Here is a 10232-nt window from a genome sequence, read left to right on the forward strand (position 1 = left end):
AACATCATCTTTTTCTCCACTTTTGTGGGCTGCACCTGTGAGAAAGGCCCACCCTGGCCCTGTGAATGGATCTCTGCATGCACTTTGTTTTGCCAACGTAAATTCAAGTAGCTAAACGGAACCAAATCTGCAACTTTCCTCTGAAACAGAATTTCAGTGTTATGTGCAATCTGTTCTGATTTCTTTAGTGTGAAAATATATCTTATTGTTTCCTCTTCTAGGACAGATGCCAAGAGCAGACCACGTGGTCAAAGCTGCAGATGCACAGCTTCTTTTCCCACAGGGCTGAAATGTTAGGGCAGGTTCTCTTCCTTGATAACAGGAATCTGAGCGTTTTCAAATGCATGTGAGTGTCTCTTGGCTTTATGGACTATAATTAGAAAGATTAAGTAGCAGAAGAACTGAGAGTACCATCTAATATTCAGTTTACATAACTGTAGTATAACCTATGATTTCCTTTGAAATAATATGATACAACTGCCAGCTATGTAAATAGAGATTTGATTCATATTGTTCACTGTTAACCCTGCATAAAACAGACGTGCCAAAAACTGCGACAAATTTAACACCTGGAATATCTTAATAGTTAATCATTAAAACTCTGAAGAGAGCAATTCAAGGAAGAAATATACATGGATCTCTCAAAAAATCTATAGGAATTTGGCAAATATAAGACAAAATGTGTTTCTTATGATCAGACAACAAAAAATGCATCCTTAACCAACTTTTCCATAAATCCTTCATCTGTGTTAATTTTGTCTATTATTGGTCAGAGTATTTCTTTGTTTTAAAAATTGCTAAATACAGAATTGGATATCTCCTTTCCCATTTGTTTACATAGCTTGTGGTTTCCTGTCATAGTTGGGAACTCAGTTCAACCTGGGAGGATGTTTCCAGTCCCTATCAATAGGCCAGTTGGGCTGCACTGGTCATTGGTGAATTCCTTGATGGTAGAGAACAGGGGAAACTTTTTGTAATGAATAGATAAGCGCTATTAAGTCTTTATTAACTTCGTGATGATGATATGCAGTCATTTGCAGACCAGTGCACAATTGAAACTATACTGTAAGCAGGCAAGCACAAGGAAGTTGTGATGTACCATTGTCCCATGTGAATCCTGTATCACAAGATTATAGAATCACAGAATCAGAATCATAGAATGGCCTGGATTGGAAGGGACCTCAAAGATGAACTAATTCCAACCCCCATGCCATAGGCAGGGACACCTCCACTACATCTGGTTGCTCAGGGCCTCATCTAACCTGGTCTTGAACACCTCCAGGGTTGGGGTATTCACAGCCTCTCTGGGCAACCTGTTCCAGTGCCTCACCACCCTCTGAGTTTGTCTATTGTAGTGATTTTTTTTTTTTAATTTTTGGTTGTTTTTTGATGGTGTAACTGATGTGTTCTATCTCTTGGGTGAACTTTCTAATCACAGAAATTTCCATTTTCTCTTTTTCCTTTTTCTCTTTTTCCCTTCTCCCTTATTTTCTTTCCTTTTGCACAATAAGTACTCCTCACTGGCTTGCCTGAAGCTGTTCAAGGCAATCACTCTGTGTTACCTAAACTGCAGACAATGGAGGGAAGAGGCACAAAAAAGGAATATATATATTTCTCTGTTACAGTTTTCAGCACATATTTCCAGTAGTCAGTCTTACCCTCTTTTTCTTGCTTCCCTGGACAAGCCTTTTTGAGAGGTAAGGCGTTTGTCAAAGAACAAAAAAAGCAATACTCATACAGTTATATATATCACAAACAACCAGTCCAGACTGTGTGTAAATTAAGTATTATGAAGTGATCTTTCCAAATGTCTGATAATATTTAAAAATTCTTGGAAAAGCCCTGCTGACAGAAGGTTTATCTGCTGGTAAATCAAACTGAAAATCAGAAGATGATCAGTATGACCTGTTCAGCTGACCTATGCAGTATTCAGTTGATCCCATTTCTTTCTTCAGGAAAATGCTTCCACTAATTCAAATGTAGGTATAATTTAATGCACGAAACTTGCAGAGAGGTAAAAAACAAGTAAAGGACAAATTGTACCAGGAAAATATGACCAATTTATTTGACGGCATTACAAAACTAATCGGATTGAAAAAATCCATTTGAGAGACTATTACATCAGAAGTGATATGACTCATAGTTTGTTTTTGTTTTGTTTTAATTTCATAGCATGTAGGTCAGAAGGGATCACTGGAACATCCAGGTCATACTTCTGTTTTTCAGGAGACTTTACATTTCACCCAAAGTCTTATGTGTTAAGCTCCTTACATTTTTTTTGTTGTTGTGTGCCTTGTGTCTGGCTGACGTGTATTCAGAATTGCACTCAGTCTTGAACTGAAGAACAAAAAGAGAGTTTTTCCATCATCAGCCTTGGGAGTTGTTGTGGTTTCAGTTAGGATAGAATTAATTTTTCTCCTAGTATCTAGTAGGGTGCTATGTTTTGGATTAGGATGAGAAGAGCGCTGATAACATGCTGATGTTTTAATTGTTTCAGAGCAGTGCTTACACTAAGCCAAGGACTTTTCAGCTTTTCACTCTGTCCTGCCAGCAGGAAGGCTAGGGGTGCAGCAGGAGCTGGGAGGGGACAGACCCAGGACAGCTGACCCAAACTGGCCAAAGGGGTATTCCATACCATCTGACGTCATGCTGAACAATATATAGGGGTGGCTAGCGGGCTGTGTGTGTGTGGCGGGGGGGGCAGGAGCGGCTGCTCAGGGATAGGCTGCATCACTTGTTTCGTACACATTGTTATTAGTATTATTAGTAGTACTGTTATCATTATTATTATTATTTTCCTGTCTTAATAAACTGTCTTTATCTCAACCCAGAGGCTTCATTTTCCCATTTCTCTCACCCATCCCAGAAAGGGAGGGGGGAGGGGAGGGTGAGCGAACGGCTGCGTGGTGCTTAGCTGCCGGCCAGGTTAAACCAAAACAGTCCTTTTAGTCCCACACTCCATAGTGGTCCACTCGCCTGGTAGACATACAAGTTCTTCCTTGAAGGGATACCTTTCATTCACAGCTGACAGGAGACACCTCCAGAGGCTGTAAGGTGGTGCTCCATCTCCAATTGCTTTGTCAATGCCTGCATCTCTAGCAAGGGATCCCAGCCACCTAGCTTCCCTGCCCTCTAATTCCAGACAAATGGCTCCAGTGTACCAGCACCGGAGCAGCCAGGTGACAAGCTGCTCACCTATACAGCGACCAAAATCTTTTCGCACATCTCATAGCTCACGCTGGTATGGGTTTTGGGTAGTTACTCTTGTTTTTTCGACATCTTCATCTTCATCCTCCTGTTCCTCTGATGGCCCAGCCTTGTCTTCTCTATACTTAGCCTTAGCAGAATTTTCTCTGCGTTCAAAACGACCTGACTTTCTATACCATCTTTTGACCTTGTTTACAGGGGCAACTTGCACTTCTACAGCTCATTTCTCTGACCCAGCCACAGGGCCTGCCACACGGGTTGGGATACACACTGGGCCAGCCACAGGGGTTGAAACAACCGCTGGGCCCATCACAGGAGCTGGAACGACCACTGGGCCCATCACAGGAGCTGGAATGACCGCTGGGCCCATTATAGGGGTTGGAGCGGCCACAGGAGCTGGAGCGGCTGCGGGGTCCATTGTAGGGGTTGGAGTGGTTGATGGGCCTGTCACAGAACTTGGAGTGGCCACAGGGTCTGTCACTAGGTTTATAGTAGCACTGATTGCAGCTCGATAAGCATAGGCCAGACCCCAGCATGCTGCAGTGATTTGTGTCTCTTTGGAATTGCCAGAGTGATGACACCTCTTTTTCAAGCATTCTAACAATTTTTTAGGATTTTGCAGTTGTTCAGGGGTGAATTTCCAAAACACTGGAGGTGCCCACTGCTCTAGAAACCTGCCCATATCCTCCCACACTCCCTGCCATTCATAGCCATCCCACCTCAGGACATCTCTGGATGGAATTCCTAAGTAGTTGTTTAACCTTAAACAAAATCTGAAGCACATTCAGAAGACATAACAATCAGAACATGCTGGTCTGAACATCCCAAGGATATTCAAAATCTTGAAGAACTATCGTAACTAGCTTGGAGGATAAGAGGGGGGCGAAGGAGAAAGGAAGAGTGAAAAAGTAGGAAAAAATATCTCCCCCTGTCCCCTACATAGATTGGCTCCCTGAAAAGAAAAGGCAATAGGTGTAATTGTTGATAGTTTCCGAGATATGGTTTCCAAAGTACAGAGTCGACGACAGTGCTGAGTACAAATACCAGGTTAGTCTCATGACCAGCAATTTCATCATATCATAAGCCAGTGTTACACCACACAGTAACATAATGATCTTAAGCCAGGGCCTGGAAAGGATAAACAGCACAACAGGGAGCACATACAGTAAGTAACGTGCTATATAACTCAATTTGCAAAACAGGCACGGCAGACCTGAGATTAAAGCAATCAACATCGTGACTAGCAACTATTAAGCAGGTCTAGTACTTATACCAATTTTAGTTTAGCACACTCTGGTCAGATCTGTTGTTATCTCAACACTTTGTGCCCCATGTTGGGTGCCAAAATTGATGACCAATGCCCAGCCTATCCCCGAGCAGCTGCCCCCCCCCCCCCCCCCCCCCCCAGCTAGCCACCCCTATATATTGTTTAGCATGACGTCCTTGGCTTAGCATAAGCACTGCTCTGCAACAATTAAAACATCAGTGTGTTATCAACACTCTTCTCATCCTAATCCAAAACGTCACCCTACCAGCTACTAGGAGGAAAATTGACTCTGTCCTAGCTGAAACCAGGACAGGAGTTCACCTCAATAGCTTGTCATTTTCACTTAAAAACAAAACAAAACAAAAAAATCAACTTTACTGTTTTTTTGACTTTAACTTTTCTTTGATGACGTGTCATTTTGCCAGGTAGTCTTGCTCTACTGACATAAAGAGACTTCATCATCAGGTGTTTTCTTTTCATTAAGAAAATCCTGAAAACAGCACTTCACAGCCTTCCTTTCAATACACTGAAGAGCAGAGCTCTGCAGCTTTCTAACTACAGGTCCTCTTTTTTGAACTTGCAAGTAACTTCTGTGGTTCTTTTGTATATCTTTTCCCATTTTATTAGTTTATTTTTTTTTTAATGTAAGGTGGACAGGAAGGTAATATTCAATGTTGGTAATGCTACCATAATCTGGCCTTCAGAAAATAGTGAAAATCAACTTCATATTATACATTTAAATTTTGGTAAGGCACTTACTAAAGAGGCTGATACCAGTACTGTTTTATTTAGAAATGATTTAGAAAATCAGAATCAGAATTATTGATCAAACCTGAGACTTCAATTTCTGTTAGGAAAGTCTTGTTTCTACTTTCCAAGTTTTTTGATTTTTCTTTATAAACAATCTTTGATATTGTGCAACTTCTATTTTCACATACTGTTCTGAATCTGAAACCCAGGCTACTTTTCAGTAGGTTTCACAAGCTGTTTGCAAAACACATGGTAATGGTCCTCCTTCAACAGCTGAGTCTGACATCATGAAGCTTTGCAGCTATACAAAGTGTGAACTTGCCTGAAACCTCAATTTAAAACAAGTTGAACATTCAAAAAGGAAATGGTCTGGAACCACTTTGTTCTTTGTTTTTTCCACAATTCCTCTTATATCCGTGTCTAATGACAGAAGCTACTAAAGACCTTGAAGACAGCTCACAATGGAACACAGGAGCTACATAAGGTGACCTGTAGTAGTTTTGTCCAACCTAAATTGTTTTATAATTCTATAACTTAGATTCATTCTCTCTCCCTTTGAGTCAGACCTTCTTATCACACTTTCATAGAATTAAAAAAAAAAAGAAAAAAAGTTGTAGTTTACCTCAAATAGTAATGTACATTTTTATGTCTGCAGAGTGCTAAATTGTTTCAAACAGCGATGGTGATAATAATAATTATATAAATAATAATTTTTCTTTATTAGAATTACTGATAATGTCTGCTGCCTAAAAGAATCAAAGATAAAAGAAATCTTACAAACCTTTAGGTTAGTAATGTAATTGTTTGTATACTCTGATCTTTTATTAGTACAAACTCATCACAGAAAGAAGATGCATGTTCTCATATTTTCATTGCTCAGAATCCAGTTGTGTATACTGCTAAGAACTAATTACAGAAAGAGAAGCCCATGAGATTAATTGAGATTTACTGTTTCAAACAAAGAGCTACAAGCTTTTATGGTATTCTATGTCAATATTATTTCCAGCATTTGAGGAGTTACTTGTAATTAAGATGTGTAATTTGTGTTATATCTCTTATATACCAGGGCAGTTTCTTCTGGTCGTTCATTTTCACTACATAGATTGGCAAATCCCTCGGTTTGGTTGATTGGCAAATCTCTAGATTTTTCTATATACCAATAGAAAATATTATCTATAAAATGATAAAGAAAAACTTTTATTTTCAGTATATCCATTTTTTGTTGTTCTTTCAAAAACACACTATAATGTGTGAAAGAAAATAATCCATTTAGTATGAGCCATTTCACTATTCACTTCAGCAATGACACGTCAGATTATTCTTTCACTTTAATGGGTATTCTCCATCCAGTATGTGTTTTCCATAAGCAATTTGTAAATCTTGGTAAAATACTACAGATTTATTTTTTTTTCCAGTTAACTCCTTTGTTTAAATTTTCAAATATTATTATTATTTTAATTTATATATATATATATATATCTTTTGCCCAGAGATTAAACTCTTAAAAATATCCTCTGCATCTATGTTCATCCTCTCCATTTCAAATTATAACAGAACGTACATGAGAATTATATTTAGGAACAACAATAGTAACATCCTTGTTCAGGATGATTTCCCTAAACTTTGCCAGTCCAAACCAAGTTTTGGCTTTTTTTCTAGCATTTTAATAAAAGCTCCTTAAGCATTATATGTATCCTTCTGGAACATGGCCAAAATAAAATAGTTACCGGTTTCTTTAAAAACAGATCCAAGTTAATTTTAACAGCTGTAATTAATGCTTTCTTTTAAAATGAGCTTGTTAAAATTAACTTGGATCTGTGGCATTTTTGCCACATCCTACCAACAAAAGAACTCACTAGCTATATCTCAAATGAAGTCTATCTGAAAGATTACATCAAAGTAAAATGTGCAAGACTAAATGCTAACACCATAGTGAACATTCAAGACCAAATTAGGAATGGTTGAAAGGCACCAGTTTCATGAAGGTCACTGAGGTTCCAGTAATGAGCTTTACAAAACTGCTGAGATTAATAAAATTTGCCAGACCTCAAGCTAGACTCCTGCATTCCAAACTACCTATAAAACATTCACACATTACTGGAGAGCAACCCTTCAAAATAATTCCACATGTGTCTCTGGGTAGCAATTTGGACCTCATAAGTCTCCTTGTTTCAACTACTTCAACACTCCTACCGAAGACCTTAGCTGATCTAGAGGAACCTACAAATGTTCTAATCTAAGCACATGACAATTTCAGCACTGTAATGATCCCCAGTTTGTCCTCCTACAAGAAACTCTCTTTTCCAATTCATGGCAGGACTGGTCTGGGACAGTCCTGTTAAGTGGCACTAAATCAGGATGTATACCAGAACCAAAAGATGGGAGATTTGCACCTAGTCTACTGCAGCTCACACACTGCCCTTGCTCAGTGTACAGGGCTCCTGTGTCCAGAGATGAACTACACCATTGTCTCACTTTCTGGTACTTCCAACAGCTTTCATTGTTTAGTGCAAAATATTGTTGTGATATACACCTGCAGTTGTAAATTCACCGGGTAATCTGCTAAATACTTCCTCACATTTTCTTTAAAATCTGTCTTGAATTAATTTCTTCCAAGAACTGCGACATTCCTAAAGACATTTTAATAATATGGAAATTATCTACATTTTTAACAAAACCATACAAGGTCTTCTTTAAGTTTTTTTTTTTTTTTTTGTGACACCAAGAGTGTGTAGAGCTGTAGCCTTGTATGTTCATTTTCATATTGTCTTTCTTTGTAGCCCAGCTGTAAGTTAAAATGAGGTAATTTAAATGTCAGTGGAAAAGAACTAGACTCTTAAATTTCACCTCACACCTAAAATAAGTAAACAGCACAACCCTGAACTCACCTTGGAGTCAGTTCAGTCTCTAACTAGGAGAGGTAATCTCCCAAACGGTCACAGCTGAAGCACTTTTGAATACTTGTCTATGCACCAAGTTTCATCCTATTACAGAAAATGAAGGTTTCTGAAAGTTGAAAGGATTTATAGGACAGTGAATTTGCTTTGACTTAGATTTACTATTCACATGTTTCTCTACTTAATTATATTTTCCTCAAACTTATTTTTTCATTCAAAATTACTGGAAAACTGCATGTATCACCACAATTAAAATCCTTGTTTTAAAACCTTTCAACATTTTTTCCCATTTTCTAGTGCAGGTATAGTTTTGGAAATAGCTTCACCCACATGACAATGTGGAGCACAGGCACCCAATTCAAATTCAGATTGAATAACAGTTAATCACTAATTGAATAATTATTTGTGGTGGCAAATATTTTTCTCATTTTTTGCTGACAGAACTGCAAGGCTCCATATTAAATGGTGAGTGATTTCTTCCTCCCCGCCCCTCCCCTAGGTACAGCCTGAACCCAGAAGTTGGCTCCAAATACTCCCAAAGTGCTGCAGGAAGAAAAAACATATATCTGGATTCAAACCTTATTGCCAAAGTCAGTACCACTATCAGTCCAATCTTCTTTCTAAAAGAGATGTTCTAGCTCATGTCAGAGTTCTATTTTCACACATCATGACAGATGGTATAAATGCTTCACTTGCACCTGGTTTACTCTGTGTGGACCATATGTTCTGCTTTACTAAAGAAGTGTTGCTGGTCAAAGGAGAAGGTGGCCATATCCCACCTGTCACAATCTGGGTTAGGTAGGAACAGCTGGTGGGAAGCAAGGTGGCACCTTCCTGGGGAGCAGCCCACACGTTCACAGATGAGAGAAACTCCTGGGGCAGGAGAGAAGCTATGGGCTCAGCAAGTGGGGAGCTGGCAATGTGCATCAGGGCTGGGAAGGTCATGGGCAAGGTGTGGGCTGACCGCCAGTCTTTGGAGGTGCTTGGAAGAAATTTTCCTTGCAACTCAGCGTGAAGACACAACGAAGGAAGGTGCTGCAAGTCGCTGGGCTGAGAACAAGTTAAGGGTGAAAGGCTGGTCCTGAACGGTGGAGTATATAGAGGGGAAAGTGGTTTTCTATCCTGCTTGTGTGCCCAGCAGAGTTGAGCCTTTCCTTTTACAAGTTGGAGGGTAGTAAGGATTTAAAGCCAGTTTGGTAGCTTTTCATCAGTCATTATGGAAAAAAAAAAAAAAAAGTGATGGATCAAACTTACAGCTCTGTCAGATGATTTCAAATAATTTTCTCAGCTAATCCTACCTTAATATAACCTGAAAAAGGAGGGACTATAGTCAGATAATGTTTTCTGGCATGAAATTCCCATTGTACTTCAACAATCCTAACTAGTCCAAATACTCATCAATGTTGTTTTTTTTTTCTTTTTTTTTCCTCACTATTTGTTTTTCTTCTACAAATAACTACAGTGTCATAGGTCTGCATAAATAATGTTACTGAAGACCAATCTCTTGTGTTATAGTCAAATAAGGTGATGTTAATCGTCCTCCTTCAACATCTGAGTCTGATATCATGGAGTTTTGCAGCTATACAAGGTGTGAACTTGCCTGAAACCTCAATTTAAAACAAGTTGAACATTCAAAAAGGACATAGTCTGAAAGCATTTTTCTTTGCTTTTTCCACAATTCCTCTCATATCCGTATCTAATGACAGAATTATGTCCATTTTAATATTGTCCTTCTTTCTGCTAAGCACACAGCCAAGTAACGAAAAGTATTGTCAAAAGGCCTTGAAGTAATTACAGGTAATGCTTTGAATAATGTGTTTAAACTTTATTAATACTGTTTATTTTCATATTAAACAAACAAAAACATATCAGTTGTAGATCATTTTTCTTTCATAAAATTTTCTCCTAATTCATGTCGAATATATATAAGATTAAGTTAAATTATTGATATTTTTATTCCTGAAGACAAAAATACTCCACAAAAAATAATTTATTAATAGTTATTCTCATCCTGCACAATAATAAGTCACAGGTGGGTGAAGTAAGACAACCAACTTATTTTTAATGAAAAAATTCCTTTAAAATTTCCATTAACTCAACATAGGAGTAAA

The 10232-nt window shown here is 38.4% G+C and overlaps 1 long non-coding RNA gene across 1 annotated transcript; it reads right to left on the minus strand.

Moving 5' to 3' along the window:
* Positions 1-5889: 5889 nt before the first annotated feature.
* Positions 5890-9655, minus strand: LOC310897644. The gene is made up of 3 exons (XR_014582433.1): positions 8700-9655; positions 8113-8230; positions 5890-8009 (listed from the first exon to the last, which is right to left on the minus strand). It is a non-coding gene; the product is annotated as an uncharacterized lncRNA (long non-coding RNA).
* Between the last annotated feature and the right edge of the window lie 577 nt (positions 9656-10232).

The sequence above is a fragment of the Anser anser genome (genome assembly GCF_964211835.1).
Source record: "Anser anser genome assembly, chromosome: 3".
NCBI lineage: Eukaryota > Metazoa > Chordata > Aves > Anseriformes > Anatidae > Anser > Anser anser.